This window comes from Schistocerca nitens, chromosome 4 (genome assembly GCF_023898315.1).
Source record: "Schistocerca nitens isolate TAMUIC-IGC-003100 chromosome 4, iqSchNite1.1, whole genome shotgun sequence".
NCBI lineage: Eukaryota > Metazoa > Arthropoda > Insecta > Orthoptera > Acrididae > Schistocerca > Schistocerca nitens.
The window spans coordinates 179,640,841-179,657,976 of NC_064617.1; the positions used below are offsets into that span (position 1 = coordinate 179,640,841).

Consider the following 17,136-nt stretch of genomic DNA (forward strand, 5'->3'; position numbering starts at 1 on the left):
GGGCGTGCTATGTAATTATTTTGGCTAGCATCATAATAAAATAATTTAAACACAGCTACAGCACACTGCAATACAGCAGTGACAACCTATTATTCAGGAATATTTGTAGTCCAATGTAGCTGCAACAATTTTATTTAGCTTCAGCTATTTAAGCTACAAGCTTGTTTCGACTTACTGTCAGTTTCAAGTGTTGCGTCTAGTGTTTATGACGCACAAAACATCCTGGAGCTCTTATATGTTGATAGAAATCAATATAAGTGTGTCGGTTTACAAGTATATTCTTGAAGTTTGCGTATGACGGTCGCTGCTTCTATGATCTTTTCTTGAGTAGCAACAGTCAGGCGCAAACATCAAGAATAGACTTGCAAACTGACACACTTATATTGATTTCTATCAACATATAAGGGCTCCAGGACGTTTTGTGAGTTACAAAACTAGACGCAACACGTGAAACTGACAGTAAGTCGAAACAAGCTTGTAGTCTAAATAACTGTTTCAAGCTAAATAAAAATTGTTGCATATAAATTGGACCACAAACATTCCTGAATAATGTCATACTTTGACATCTTATAAGCTGTGCGGTCAATGGAAGAAAAAAAAACTATTATTAAGAGAATAATCGGCAGTTAAAGAGGTTCAATTAAGAAATCTATGTCACAGTGTTAATGAATGAAGAACTCTAAAATTTGTTACAACTATGTTTCAGGACTGTAATCTCTGAGTAATTGCCCAGGAAACGTGCACTACTCACCATGAATTTCTTAAAAAAGTTCCTACATCTTACAACTGTAAACGCTTCAACACAAAAAAGAAGACATCAATATTAAGTACCAAAAATAGCAAAGGTGGATAAAAACAGTGAAATGAAAACAAAACTTACTTTTTATTTGTTAAGCACACAATAAAAATTTCACTATGAGCAACAGTTTCACCTGATTCACTAATGATATTAACAATTTCACATTGAACACCTGCCACATGTTTTGGAAACTCACCCCTGTTTAGCCTGTTTTATTCATAAAATCTTCCTCGAAAAAATGATATTCACAAACAAAATACGTAGCACAATTCACACCAGGTCACAGTTTACAAACACTTTTCCGCTTCAGAAGCAATCCTTGAAGTAGTTTTGGAAGCCTGTTGAAATGCTTGTTCCTGACTATCTCCGTTGAACCGACGTAATATCCTGATGAACAGCCAGGGAATTTACAGGAGTATTTCTATGTCAATTTGTTGTGTTGAATATTCTGAAAAACATAAAATTTTTCATCAAATAAAACTACTACTGATGACATATCAAAGTTATTTAAGTAAGCAAACAGAAATCACACAGCTTCATTCATGAAAGAAGAGAATACATTTCATTTATAGGCTACGAGATTATTTACAGAAAATTAAATTTCTTACCTTAGGATTAATTGCGGATATTTTTTCAGCAGGAAATCTCTTCAGTTCTACAGTGAACTTTATGAAATTTAAAGTAATAAACCTGTTTATAATGAAGATCAGTAGTATGTAAATATGAAACATATACAAAGACGACTGTAACCGTGGACTTCAGTACAGAGCAAGATATAATATCAATAACCGCCATTGGACAGTTCTCATTGGTCAATTGCAGCTTCGTTTGACCCATAGCGCCTCTAGTGGTCGGGAAGTAACTACCTGGCTTGTTGCCTCTTCTCCCATACAGCTTTCACCCCTGTGTGTGGGGGGGGGAGGGGGGGCCAGCGCGGGGCGGCTTGACCCACTGCGATAAATAACCCCTTGTTATCTAACGAGTCAGCATACAATGGCAGCCAGGTGGCGGCGCTGGGTGACGCTGTGTCGCGGCTGCTGGCGAGCTGCAATGAGCAAGACATTCTTTGCCCGCTTTCGAAGGGCCGGTTGACTGTATGCTGCACGGACAGAAGCGAAGAGCATACCCTGCAATCATTCTCAAACGATTTTACAGAACTAATCGTTAAAAAAATGATTTTCACTTATAGTTCAAAAATGGTTCAAATGGCTCAGAGCACTATGGGACTTTTCATCTGAGGTCATCAGTCCCCTAGAACTTAGAACTACTTCAGCCTAACTAACCTAAGGATATCACAAACATCCATGCCCGAGGCAGGATTCGAACCTGCGACCGTAGCGGTTACGTGGTTCCAGACTGAAGCGCCTAGAACTGCCTGGCCACAGCGGCAGGCCTTACTTATAGTTTCATATGTCATCTTGATATGCGACCTGAAGTATTCCCGGCGTATTTCCAATCTGAACAGTTCTCGGGTAGCCGAGCGGGTAGCGTCGTAGTTTCTCCACAATATTTCGGCAGACGTACACGCTGCCATCTTCAGGTGGTTCCTGACGAATGCTGTGCTGTTCCTCTCGGCGCCCTATAATCGTTACCCCCTCCACCGTTCCTCTCCTGGTGTCTTCGGTGCGGCCGGCGCGGCGGCTACTGGAGTAGTGGGGGACGCGGCGTCTGGGTCTAAACTGGTGTCTGCAGTCTACCTGCTGCCGCCGTCGGGGGCGGTCTTCGATCTCTGGGACCACATCTTTCTCTCCAGGCTGAGTGCAGGGTTCCAAGCCCGACTAAGTTGAAGGCCGCTGTGGTCTCGCGGTTCTAGGCGCTCAGTCCGGAACCGCGCGACTGCTACGGTCGCAGGTTCGAATTCTGCCTCGGGCATGGATGTGTGTGATGTCCTTAGGTTAGTTAGGTTTAAGTAGTTCTAAGTTCTAGGGGACTGATGACCACAGCTGTTAAGTCCCATAGTGCTCAGAGCCATTTGAAGGCCGCTGTCTTCATTAAGTAGATCGTCCTGTAGTCGGATTTCGATGGCCTCTTTAGTCCCAGAAGTAGGAGGATTGATAGAGTATTTTTGTTTTTTCATAGTCCATAGTATGGCCAGTCTTTATACAAAGGTCAGCCTCGGCTGATTTAGTGCCGCGAACACAAGCGCCATACCCAATTACGCCAGGGCACTAAATCAGCCGTGGCTGACCATTGTATAAAGACTGGCCATACTATGGACTATGAAAAAACAAAAATACTATGTCAATCCTCCTACTTCAGGGACTGCGTTACTAAAGAGGCCATCGAAATCCGACTACAGGACGATCTACTTAATGAAGACAGCGGCCTTCAACTTAGTCAGGCTTGGAACCCTGCACTCAGCCTGGAGAGAAAGATGTGGTCCCAGAGATCGAGGACCACCCCCGACGGCGGCAGCAGGGAGACTGCAGACCCCAGTTCAGACCCAGGCGCCGCTTCCCCCACCACCTCCAGTAGCCGCCGCGCCGGCCGCACCGAAGACACCAGGAGAGGAACGGTGGAGGGGGTAACGGCTAGTACATATACGGCGCCGAGAGGAACAGCACAGCGTTCGTCAGGAACCACCTGAAGATGGCAGCGTGTACGTCTGCCGAAATATTGTGGAGAAATTACGACGCTACCCGGTCGGATACCCGAGAACTGTTCAAATACGTCATCTTCGTGGTAAAATGCCCAAAAATTCGGTAATAGTCATACTTATTGTGATATCCTGATTTAAATAAGACGCTGCGCACGCAATTCGAAAAAGTTTGCAGTGAAAAATATGGATTGCTATGATTTTGCGTTTGGTGCATATTTCATCAAATGTTGTTGCGAATGAAATTTAGTCAACATACCGAATTTTTCCTTAGAGTTGGGAAGAGGTCTCTATCCGTCTTCAATCTCAAGAAAATGGAATTTGTATAGCACATACACTTCCGACTGCACATACGTGAGAGTGAAATACTTAAAACATACCTCATATATATATTGATATGAGATTTTGGCAAGTGAGAGCACACAAAGAGGGGAGTATTTTGCTGTATGGTTAACATACGGAACTTTCTTATCTATATGGATAAACCAGAAGCTATGGTTTTTATTTCTTTTGTCAATACAGTATTGTAATTTTTAAAAAGTCATTGATAGCTAGTGATAGCTGGTCCGAAAATAAACGTGAAATTTCATATACTACAGCACATTGACACAATGAGGTTTCCCATAAGGTATTGACCATTCTGGTCGACTATTGCTTGTTTAACAAGACACTGTTCCAAGATTCTTGCACAATAGCCATTGCAGGGGAGTTTGTGACATTTACTGTGTTTTCGCAAAAAAGCAGAACTGAACCTGTCAAGAAGAAAAACATAGCCATTCTTCATAACTGACGAAGCATCTTCAAATGAGAAATGGTTAACAAGTCAGGCAGAAATGAATCGCCAACTCTGTTGCAATTTTGGATGAATCCTGTAACCCACAGTATTTTAAAAAGTGAACGACTGAAATGGAAACATACAAAAGGATTTTCTCCCTGTGTCTCATCTGAGAAATATGAAAATAATTCGCAGCAGACAGTGTATCGCGTTTCTGTTCCACCCCCATTTAGAGTGAAGTAGTGGACTTCTCCATCATAATAATCTTTCCATATGGTAAAGATACAATATAGTCTCAAGCAGTTCATAAAATAATGACTATCATGTTTTTGTGACGCTTTTATTCACAGGTACACAGGCACCAAATTTGGTATTTCTAATGGAATACCACTGCATTTTTGCTGTGGAATAAAACTCTTTCGCAACTCTGAAGCTGTGAACGCACTAAGACTTGCAGAGTCTTGCCAGATATTTGTCGAAGTCAATATCAGTGATGGATTAAAAAATATTGGTAGTAAGAAGATTCACTTTCTCATTTTGTATAGGGATAGGAACAGGATAGGACATACGATATTTGCTGCACTTTCTCGTATGTCAAGTACAACTGGGATGTAGAAAGAAAATCCTTCGGTAAGCTTCAGCCCCAGCTGTTCATTATTAAAGAAACAAGTTGCAGAGTGAAATTACAACAGAATTGGAAATTTATTTTCATCTGAGTTCTTAAACATTTTAGCCAAAAATAGCCACTGATGACTGAGAGGGGGTTAACAAGTTAGGCCAAGATAAATCGTTACTTTTGTTGCAATTTCAGAGTGATCTTGTAACCCACTGTCTTTTTAATAAGGAACAGATGGTACTGAAACTTAGCAAGTTCAAAAATGGTTCTGAGCACTATGGGACTCAACTGCTGAGGTCATTAGTCCCCTAGAACTTAGAACTAGTTAAACCTAACTAACCTAAGGACATCACAAACACCCATGCCCGAGGCAGGATTCGAACCTGCGACCGTAGCGGTCTTGCGGTTCCAGACTGCAGCGCCTTTAACCGCACGGCCACTTCGGCCGGCCACTTAGCAAGTCATTTTCTTTCTGCACCTGTGGAACTGAGGACAAATCAGGACAACTGCTTACAAGGGAACCTCCCCATCGCATCCCCCTCAGATTTAGTTATAAGTTGGCACAGTGGATAGGCCTTGAAAAACTGAACACAGATCAATCGAGAAAACAGGAAGAAGTTGTGTAGAACTATGAAAAAAAAAAAAATAAGCAAAATATATAAACTGAGTAGTCCGTGTGCAAGATAAGCAACATCAAGGACAGAGTGAGCTCAGGAACGCCGTGGTCCCGTGGTTAGCGTGAGCAGCTGCGGAACGAGAGGTCCTTGGTTCAAGTCTTCCCTCGAGTGAGAAGTTTACCTTCTTTATTTTTGCCAAGTTATGATCTGTCCGTTCGTTCATTGACGTCTCTGTTCACTGTAATAAGTTTAGTGTCTGTGTGTTGCGACCGCACCGCAAAACCGTGCGATTAGTAGACGAAAGGACGTGCCTCTCCAATGGGAATCGAAAACATTTGATCGCAAGATCATGTGTCAACCGATTCCTCCACAGGAAAGCACGTCTGATACATTCTATACGACACTGGTGACGGCATGTGCGTCACATGACAGGAATATGTTGTCGTCCCACCCAACTTGTACACTTGGCGAATGGGTAAAAAGATTCTTCTACCTTGCCCGATTTAGGTTCTTGTGGATGTTATAATCACTCCCAAAAAAGTGATGAAAACATAAGAGTTTGTTACATAAACTGCAACAAATGAATGCAACAGTTTCACAGTCGCACAGTTTTTCCTGTGCTCTGTCAAAACATATGTTTTTAACGTTTTCAAATTTTTCCGTGCGTATACCGTCGAATCCTGCATATGTCCAAGCAAATCTGAACATGTCCTGGAATTTTGGATAGCGAATTTGATTATATAAAAAATTAAAATTTTCACTCGAAGCAAGATTCGACGCAAGTACCTCACGTTCCGCAGCTGCTCACGCTAACCACGGGACCACAACACTGCAGTGCTTGCACCATCCTTGATGTTGCGTATTTAGCCGTGGGCTACTCAGTTTGTATATTTTGCTTATTTTTTTATAGTTCCACACAACTTCTTCCTGTTTTCTCGATTGATCTGTGTTCGGTTTTTCAAGGCCTATCCACTGTGCCAACTTATAACTAAATCTGAGGGGGGTGCGATGGGGAGGTTCCCTTGTTAGAAAGAACTACATCCTCGATATGAAAATTAAACGTGTAATTTTTTCACATATGTTGTTTTGCAAAAGCCCACAGTAGATGTCGTTTCATTGCCTATGGATGGCTCTAAAAAATTACATTGTTTCATTACCTTATGGACCGCTCCAGACTACTCATTAAGGTTAAAGAAGATTACAAATACATGTAATCCCCCCCCCTCCCCCGTTGCGCATTATTTCCATATTTCTCAGATGAAAAACAGGGGGAAAATCTGTTGTGGCGTAACAAGCTAGCTACGCCACACTGAGAAGTAGCCGAAAGGGCACGCGTCAACTCACGCCGTCTTGCGTTAAGTCTGAAACAGGATACTTTATGAATGCTACAAAGAAAAGAACGGAGCTTCTCGTATACTTAACTTTAATTAATTATGGTACATTTCTCTTGATAATACTAGTGAGACTCTCTCCAGATATGGTTAATGGCGCCTTGCTAGGTCGTAGCCATGGACTTAGCTGAAGGCTTCGTACGTGTAGTCGCTAGCAATGTCGTCCGTACAACTGGGGCGAGGGCTCGTACGTCTCTCGAGACCTGCCGTGTGGTGGCGCTCGGTCTGCGATCACTGCCAGTGGCGACACGCGGGTCCGACATGTACTAATGGACCGCGGCCGATTTAAGCTACCACCTAGCAAGTGTGGTGTCTGGCGGTGACACCACAAAATCCTTCCATATGTTTCTATTCCAGTCGTTCATTTTTTAAAATACGGTGCGTTACAGGATTACTCCAAAATTTCAACAGGAGATTTATTTCTGTCTGAATTGTTAACTATTTATCATTTGAAGGAGCGTCATCAGGTACCAGAACAGGTTTGCGGACAGGTTTAATTTTGCCTTTTTTTGCCAAAACACAGAATAAATTGCTCAAAATGACCGTGCAGTAGCTAATGCGACAGAATCGTGAAACAGAGTGTCTTATTAAATAAGCAGTAGGCGACAAGAGTCGTACCTTAGGGAAAACCTCTCTGTGTCGGTTTTCTGTGTTGTGGCCTTTGCCCACCATCCTCAGTCTCGTAAGTAGCTATACTTGAAGTTGCACTGTAAAGTGCGCCTAGTGAAATGTGCGCCCAGAAGAGGTCGGGTAAAGATGCACTAATCCCCCTGTTGCAGGCAGAGGAGCCGACGGCTCTTACGTACGTGGTGAACTGATAAAGAGGACTGTAGACGCTCGAATGAGAACTACAGTGCTAATATTTTTTAAAAATGGAAGTGGTTATTATTTATTGCACTTCTGCCTGACACGATCACTAAATTTCTACTTTTGGTTGGGTCTCCTGAAACTAAAAAGGGGAACATAAAAATCAAATCAGAATCACGAAATTTAAAAATCGTATCTCTTCTACTTGACGAATAAACATACAATATTCATAGCCGTGGATCGTCATATGGTACATGTAATGTACCTAAGATGTCTTGCCATAATAACTGAATGGGTACAGAGAGCGAAAGGCTATTTACAATTTGTACAGAAACCATATGGCAGTTATAAGAGTCGAGGGGCACGAAAGGGAAGCAGTGGTTGGGAAGGGAGTCAGACAGGGTTTCAATCTGTATATTGAGCAAGCAGTAAAGGAAACAAAAGAAAAATTCGGAGTAGGTATTAAAATCCATGGAGAAGAAATTAAAACTTTGAGGTTCGCCGATGACATCGTAATTCTGTCAGAGAGACAGCAAAGGACCTGGAAGAGCAGTTGAACGGAATGGACAGTGTCTTGAAAGTAGAATATAAGATGAACATCAACAAAAGGAAAACGAGGATAATGGAATGTAGTCGAGTTAACTCGGGTGACGCTGAGGGAATTAGATCAGGAAATGAGACACTTACAGTAGTAAAGCAGTTTTGCTATTTGGGGAGCAAAATAACTGATGATGGTCGAAGTAGAGAGGATATAAAATGTAGAGTGGCAGTGGCAAGGAAAGCGTTTCAGAAGAATAGAAATTTGTTAACATCGAGTATAAATTTAAGTGTCAGGAAGTCGTTTCTGAAAGTATTTGTATGGAGTGTAGCCGTGTATGGAAGTGAAACATGGACGATAAATAGTTTGGACAAGAAGAGAATAGAAGCTTTCAAAATGTGGTGCTACAGAAGAATGCTGAAGATTAGATGGGTAGATCACATAACTAATGAGGAGGTATTGAATAGAATTGGGGAGAAGAGGAGTTTGTGGCACAACTTGACCAGAAGAAGGGATCGGTTGGTAGGACATGCTCTGAGGCATCAAGCAGCGTGGAGGATAAAAATCGTAGAGGGAGACCAAGAGATGAATACACTAAGCAGATTCAGAAGGATGTAGGTTCCAGTAGTTACTCAGAGATGAAGAAGCTTGCACAGGATAGAGTAGCATGGAGAGCTGCAATAAACCAGTCTCAGGACTGAAGACCACAACAACAACATGGGTGACATAAACGCTGCACAGCTTCTCCTCCCATTCCCTACGTTAGACTGGCACGTTCTATATATGTGACTTCAGAACATGGAAGCAATTTTCTTTATAATTATTATCCTGCATATTGTCGTCATTATTGACAAGTGGAACATATACAAGCATTATAAAATTGTGTATCAAGTAAAAGGCACCTTAAAAGGACGGAGTACACATCATAAAATAACTTACGTAATTACAAACAAACTAAAATTTTCTTTATAATTTTATTTAGCCTATAATCGTCAGTGTCACTAAGTTGAAGATATTGTATATTAAGTAAGATATACTTTAAAATGACAGAGTAAACAACAAAATAATTTACGTAATAACGAACAAAAAAATTTTAAAGTTATAATGCATAAGACGATTTTTCTTTGTAAGACTGAGTCCGCATGATAAACGAAGGAAATTCAGCATCTAGTCTTAAAACGACTAGGACTAGTGCAGTATGCGTACGTAAGAGGGCATATCGTAGAACGTTGTGTCGGCCATTCTTCCGGCAGCAGGATGTTTACGTCGGTCATCTGCGTGGAGGCGTCGACGCAGCTCGGACAGGGCAGCCTGCGCCTCGCTGCGGGCACAGGCCAACTTCAGCAACACGTACCTCAGCCAAGCAGATCATCATGTCCTATGGGCTGGGCGAGGACTTCCGGAATTCACGTAGACTTCCAGTGGACGACGGCTCTCGGCGTGCAAGTCGACTGTGACTTAAGGACGGGTTAGTTTCGATGAATACGGAGCGCAAATTTTACAGATTTTTGTGTGGGCGCAAATTTCATTGGGCGCAGTTTTTATGTATACATGCTGGAAGCGCTCCAAGTAGAGGCCTGCAGGTGGATGTGAGAACGATAGCTCTCCACGGTCGAGACTGAGAAAGAAATTAAATTCAATTTCCTATTGCTCATGCGTAGCGGAAGTTAACAAGACAGCGGGGCAATATATCTTTTCGAGCAACCAGCCAGATCGCGATTCTAGAAAGAAGCGGCGTAAGATTTTCCCATACTGCTCACTCCTGACGAGCACAACAATATTGAAAGAGGAGAAGAGAATGCGAGGCAAGTACGGGATAGTGGGATGAGCAATTTGGGGATGTGAGTACATGCTGCAGCAGCTGAATACAGCCTCAGTGAACTGCCACAGGGGAACAAGAGTGACCGTCTTGGAAACGAAATTTTTTATTAAGTTAACTTCTTGGTTGTAAACGAAGGTAAGGGAGAAGTTGGTTGTCTGAAAAATTGCACAATAAAGACTCAATAAAATTTCATAAATAGGATATTTCAGATACAGGCAAAGTCATCTTTTTTATTCAGATAAGTCATTGTTATCAAATATTTCTAAAATAATGAGATATTATTAGAATCGAACACTCTATCCAAAATTTTATTCTTAAAGGTACGTTACTTAACGTTGTTTACTTGCAAATTGAGAGCATTTAACGTCAGTTACCTATGACTTTCCATAGTTTGCTTGTCTGGCAAGTTACCGAAACAATACTGCGAAACCCCTCAAAAATACAAATTTGAAGGGTCCGAATTGCTTCAGTTTATGGTATTAAGACTTGCACTACCAGTTTTTGAAATAACGAAGTATGACAGTCTATGATTGCACACAATATAAAATTAATTTTATCATCGCCTTACCGAAGCGCGTAAACAATGCTAAGGATGCCCTTTAATATTTCTGCCGTCACACTCACTTAAGTTCACGTAGTATGTGATGACAGGCACAACATTATGTAGTTGCTTAAAGAATTTTTCACATTTACCTGATTAGCGACAGCCTTTGAAGCTCATTTGTGTTCAGGAACGTATTCAGGATCTTTATATGAGTAGTAGTTATCCACAACATCATCAGATTTGTACAAATCTTCTCTGAAAAGAATTTCCCGGGCACGAAACCGGACACGTTACTACTACCAACAGTCTTGTTTTTGTCACTTACCACTGTCTATTTGCATGGAGTGTAGCCGTCTATGGAAATGAAACATGGACGATAAACAGTTTAGACAAGAAGAGTATAGAAGCTTTCGAAATGTGGTGCTACGGAAGAATGTTGAAGATTGGATGGGTTGCTCACGTAACTACTGAGGGGGAGACAAGAAATTTGTGGCACAACTTGACCAAAAGAAGGGCTCGATTGATAGACCACATTCTGAAACATCAAGAGATCACCAATTTAGCACTGGAGGGAAGAGTGAGGGGTAAAAATCGTAGAGGGAGACGAATACAGTGAGCAGATTCGAAAGAATGTAGGATGCAGTAGTTGTTCAGAGATGATGAGGGTTGCACAGGATGGAGTGGCATGAAGAGCTGCATCCTTCGGACTAAGCCGGCCGGAGTGGCCGTGCGGTTCTAGGAGCTACAGTCTGGAGCCGAGCGACCGCTACGGTCGCAGGTTCGAATCCTGCCTCGGGCATGGATGTGTGTGATGTCCTTAGGTTAGTTAGGTTTAATTAGTTCTAAGTTCTAGGCGACTGATGACCTCAGGAGTTAAGTCGCATAGTGCTCAGAGCCATTTTGAACCTTCGGACTGAAGACAGCAACGAAAACAACACAAACAACTGTTCATATGCACAAATCCTCACATATGACATTAGAGACAGAGCTGCCATTTCGCGGAATTATCAGCCAATACGAATGAAGTGCACAAAGTACCGTGTTTTACTTGCAAAAAATCTATTTCTCATCGTGTGCATCTTACCACCGTTTAAAAAATGGTTCAAATGGCTCTGAGCACTATGGGACTCAACTGCTGAGGTCATTAGTCCCCTAGAACTTAGAACTAGTTAAACCTAACTAACCTAAGGACATCACACACATCCATGCCCGAGGCAGGATTCGAACCTGCGACCGTAGCGGTCTCGCGGTTCCAGACTGCAGCGCCAGAACCGCGCGGCCACTTCGGCCGGCCCACCGTTTAAAGCCAAAATCTTCATGTACTTCAACCTTAGGTCACACAGATGGATCATTACCAGTTTCGACTTCTTACAAGGGAACCTCCCCATCGCACCCCCCTCAGATTTAGTTATAAGTTGGCACAGTGGATAGGCCTTAAAAAACTGAACACACATCAATCGAGAAAACAGGAAGAAGTTGTGTGGAACTATGAAAAAATGAGCAAAATATATAAACTGAGTAGTCCATGTGCAAGATAAGCAACATCAAGGATAACACAGACACAGGAGCGTCGTGGTCCCGTGGTTAGTGTGAGTAGCTGCGGAACGAGAGGTCCTTGGTTCAAGTCTTCCCTCGGCGGGGTGTAGATATTCTCCGGATATTTTTGCCTATAATCCAGACATCTGCTCTGCGTGTAAGGGTATAGACTGAGCAAAATTAAAAATAACTAAATAGTTTTTGATGTTGCTGAGCAAAGTCATACGATAATTTTTAAATAAACACACCGCCATTAGACTGTATTGTTGCTTATTTAATTACGACCCAGGTTTCGGCCTTTTATACCATTTTCAAGTGATTGAGTTTGTCATGCAATATATATTAATAACATAAACTCAATCACTCACACTCAGTGATTGAGTTTATGTCATGCAATATATGTTAATGACGTAAGCTCAGTCACTTGAAACTGACATTAAAAGGCCGAAACCTGGGTCGTAATTAAATAAACAACAATACTGTCAAATGGTAATGCGTTCATTTAAAACTTATAACTACTGTTTCGCTTCTAAAATATCTTTCCCATCCTTAAGATTTCGTTGTTGAAAATAAACTATGAATTTACTGGGGTAGGTAGTATGCACCACAGCTGCTTAGTAGACCCAGCAAGTTCGGGGAAATCTCTTCGCCCCAAAAGTGACAGATAGTGAAGGGCGCCGAGAAGCGTCAGCGTTTGTCTCTAACAGAAGTTGTTCCCTATGACGTGGTCCATCACCCTAAGGCATTTGATGCGAACTATTTGAAACAGTGAGTGCTTGTCACAGATGCATCTCCATATGGTATAAGGGATAACAAAGGGCCTGTAATATAAGACTCAATGCCCTGTCCACCAGTTTCATGTTTTCATCCTGTGACAGTAGTACCCAAGACGATCAAGAAGTTTGGCCGTTTCGCGTTTGACAGCTACGATGTACACACGACAGACATTGTACTACAGTCAGACAGATAGAGGACCCTCTCGTTAGCACATAGACATGGTTGTAATTAGATTTTAAATACTCATGGCGTTCTATGTTTCCTAGATCGAAATCAATCTTATCATCATAAAGATTTCATCTGACAAAGATCATTATCCGTGACTTTTTTTTTACTTCCTTGTTCAAGTTCGAGTAAGTGTGCCACCAACACGTGATAGAGTCATACATTTACCCACGTACTTATGAATTTAATCTTATGCGGAGTCGTAGTGAGACTCCGTTTGCAAGCGCTGTCTTCCGCGTGGCTCACGAAGAACAGAGATGCCGTTACTTCCGTCAAATAAGTCGCATTGTGCACAGTCCGCTGGCTATTCCGTCCTAGTTCGATATCTCGTATCATTACTTCCACTAACTAATTTTGAAGCTGCATTGTCTAGCCCATTGGATCTAGTGTCTTAAACACCATGGGAATACACCTGTAGCAACCTCCTTTAAATCTTGAGATAGTTAAAGCAATCTTGTTTACGAGTTATAAAGAGCTAAACATTCCTGATTTAGGGAAATGGAACAAAGCGGTGAAGGTACCGCTGCATTGGGTACGATTTTTAAAGAGAGGAACAAATTTGGCTTTTACTGAACTACTTCTTGGTAATAGATTGGAAAGTATTCTTCCTTGAAACAATCAGCATATTAATGAAATTCAGAGCCAAGACGAAGCGAGAAGTGTTGCTAGACAAAGTCGTTCACTATAAGCTGTACCAGCGTATAGAAAATGTATCAGCATCTAATGGATCATATCAATGGGAATAATTTACTGCAAACTACGATATCCGAACTAAAACTTAATTTCATAAAAAAATATTTGATTATAAACCGTTACTGGGTATCTTTACACATGTTTCGTAACATTTAGCAGAAGCACGAACGAGTCAGAAAATGAGTCAAAATGATATTCACTCTTATTATCCGAGTAATTATTTCGTTTATGACACTCACACGCCTCTCAAAACATGTACTTCGTGTAAATTGGAGAACAGAAGTGAGCAGAAATCTGCTGTCACGAAATACACAATTCTGTTTTGCAACGATTCCAGCAAGTATTTATTACGCATTGTATCACTTTTTATTGTTTACTCATGAAAAAACACTCAAAACCGAACTCAAATTGATGCAACATATTTTATATTCGATTTGTGAAAAATATTTAAAAAATACTAAATCAAAAGAGCGATTTACTTTGAATGTCATTTTCGCAACTTACATAAATTTCATAACCTAAATATGAATTTACAACCATGTTAATTCACAATAATGTATTTGATTTAAAATGTAATAGCACAGATAAAGACCGGAACTGCAATTTTAATTATTTGACTACTCCATAATGTTTATTTGTGTTAGAATCTCTAGAAAGTTTTTAAGCAGCAGCACCAACAGTTCTCGAGAGATCAGTTGTATTCAGTTCATTATTGCCTACACATTGTAAAAACTGATATACGCTAATTACGTGATGCGCATTTGTCTCTGTAAAGATGTTGTGTGTCTGTGAAAAGAGACAAAGACAATATGGTGGACAGATGTGTGTGATAAGTTCGACTTCATTGAAGCAGGATAAATTGTTCGCATTCTGAAATTAGAATTTATAACTCCATGCTTTATAGAAAAACCTGTGGACCTCAGATCAACCCTGGAACAACGAGAAGCCACTATGACTTTCCGGAAAAGCTAGGTGAAATATTATTTAATACTGAAATCGGGGTAATTCCACTTATTGCTGACATATACTACATACGAGTATATGCTGATGACAAGCAGAGTGTAGAAAATATGGTTTTAAGTAACGATTCGCCAAATAGGAGAGGAAGAGATCCGCCTCAAGAAACAGCGACGAATGGTATACATACTACAAAAGTAACTACAGATAGGCACAGGACACGGGATATGCTTAAACTGCGAGGACCGTTCAGAAAGTAACCTCCGGTTGATTTAAAAAAATACACCAAGTTAAATAAAAATATTTTAATATATACATCTTACAACTACATCTTTGCACTATTTTTCTACATAGTCTCCATAGCGATTGAGGCACTTATCGTATCTCTTCACAAGCTTTGAAATTCCTTCTGCATAAAAATCACCCGCTTGTGCCTGGAGCCAGCCTGTGACCGCATCTTTGAGCTCTTCGTCATCATCAAACCGCTGTGACCCGAGCCATTTCTTCAAATGCATGAAGAGGTGATAATCACTTGGCGCCAGGTCTGGGCTGTAAGGTGGATGGTTGATAACGTCCCACTTGAAGGACTCAAGAAGGGCCGTTGTTCTGCGAGCAGAGTGAGGACGGGCGTTATCGTGCAAAAAAACGATACCGGAAGTCAGCATACCACGGCGTTTGTTCTGTATAGCCCGTCGTAACTTTTTCATTGTTCCACAGTACACGTCTTGATTAATGGTCGTACAACGTTCCATGAATTCAACCAACAACACCCCTTTGGCATTCCAAAACACCGTTGCCATCAGTTTTCTGGCAGAAAAATCTTGCGAGGCTTTTCTTGGTTTGGTAGGCGAATTTGAATGTGCCCACATCTTTGATTGTTCTTTTGTCTCAGGGTTCACGTACTTAATCCAGGTTTCGTCACCGGTCACGATTCTGTTTAACAATGGTTCTCCTTCGTCCTCATAACGTGACAGAAAGTCTAATGCAGAGGCCATTCTTTGAGTTTTGTGATGGTCGGTAAGAATTTTGGGCACCCATCGTGCACAGAACTTACGGTAACCCAATCTTGCTGTCACTATCTCGTACAAGAGAGTCTTAGAAATCTGTGGAAAACCAGTAGACAACTCCGACATTGAGAAACGTCGATTTTCACGAACTTTTGCATCAACTGTCTGAACGAGTTTGTCAGTCACCAATGATGGTCTACCACTCCTCTCTTCATCATGAACGTTTTCTCGTCCACTTTTAAATAAACGTACCCATTCACGGACAACTCCTTCACTCATAACTCTTGGTCTGTACACGGCACAAAGCTCACGATGAATAGCTGCTGCAGAATATCCTTTGGCTGTAAAAAACCTTATGACAGCACGCACTTCACATTTGGCGGGGTTTTCTATTGCAGCACACATTTCAAACTGCCACAAAAACTAAACTAGCGCAGGTACGACGTTCACTCGACCACGGCTTGATGCCGACTGACCTGTTGAGTGCGTGAACGCATAGATGGCGTCGCTACTCCCCCCACAACCCGCACTGTGACCAATCGGAGGTTACTTTCTGAACCGCCCTCGTATTATAATTCTGGTAAATATTTATATAAAAAAATGAATAACATGTTGATGATACTGAAGCGCTCAAGGGCAAGTTGCACCTGAAGTTCAGGAGAATTAAAACTACCGAGTGAGCAGCGGCAGAGGTCTTCAAATCCGTGTCGGACTAGCCAGATTTTTGCTTCGTGCGTTTCCCCATAATAAATGTAAGCGAATGCCGAAGGTTTCGTTTCAACAGCGTTGTACAACTATTTGCCTCATACGAGTCAAGCTCCATCTCTAATGACCACAGAGCCGACTGAGGGATTAATTCCCATTTCCCTTTTTCAGAAAACGATTTACATAGTACGAGAGGCGTTGAATAAGTAATGCAATACTATTTTCTCGTCCAGTTTCGGTTGAAAAAAATTCGGAAATTGTTATGTGGCATCGTGGAATACACACACATCAAAAAAACTTTTGCATCACCCCGGTTCCCAGGACTCCTGAAGATAGACGTTCACTGTGGACATTGTATCACAGACGCAGTCCCTTTGACTGTACATAGATCTAAACAACCAAGCATGAGCAGCACCTATTAGACAACGGGATCCGACAGCAGATGAGTTCCAGTCATACCACCGGGAAAGAGGTACACGGCTGGTGTTGTCTGTAGTTCAACCATGCGTAGACGGTCAATACCGCGGTTCCATCCCGTCCGCATTGTTAGTTGTGCCAGAAAGGGCTCTCAAGGAGGTAAGTGTCCAGGTGTCTCGCAGTGAACCAAAGCGACGTTGCTCGGACATGGAGGAGGTACAGAGAGACAGGAACTGTCGATGACATGCCTCGCTCAGGCCGCCCAAGGACTACTACTGTAGTAGATGACCGTTACCTATGGATTATGGCTCGGA

At 41.7% G+C, this 17,136-nt stretch overlaps 1 protein-coding gene across 1 annotated transcript in view; it reads right to left on the minus strand.

The window, feature by feature from the left end:
* LOC126252188 (uncharacterized) overlaps positions 1-17,136 on the minus strand; it is a 1,014,765-nt gene that overhangs the window by 104,413 nt on the left and 893,216 nt on the right. The gene's annotated exons all lie outside the window — the stretch shown is intronic.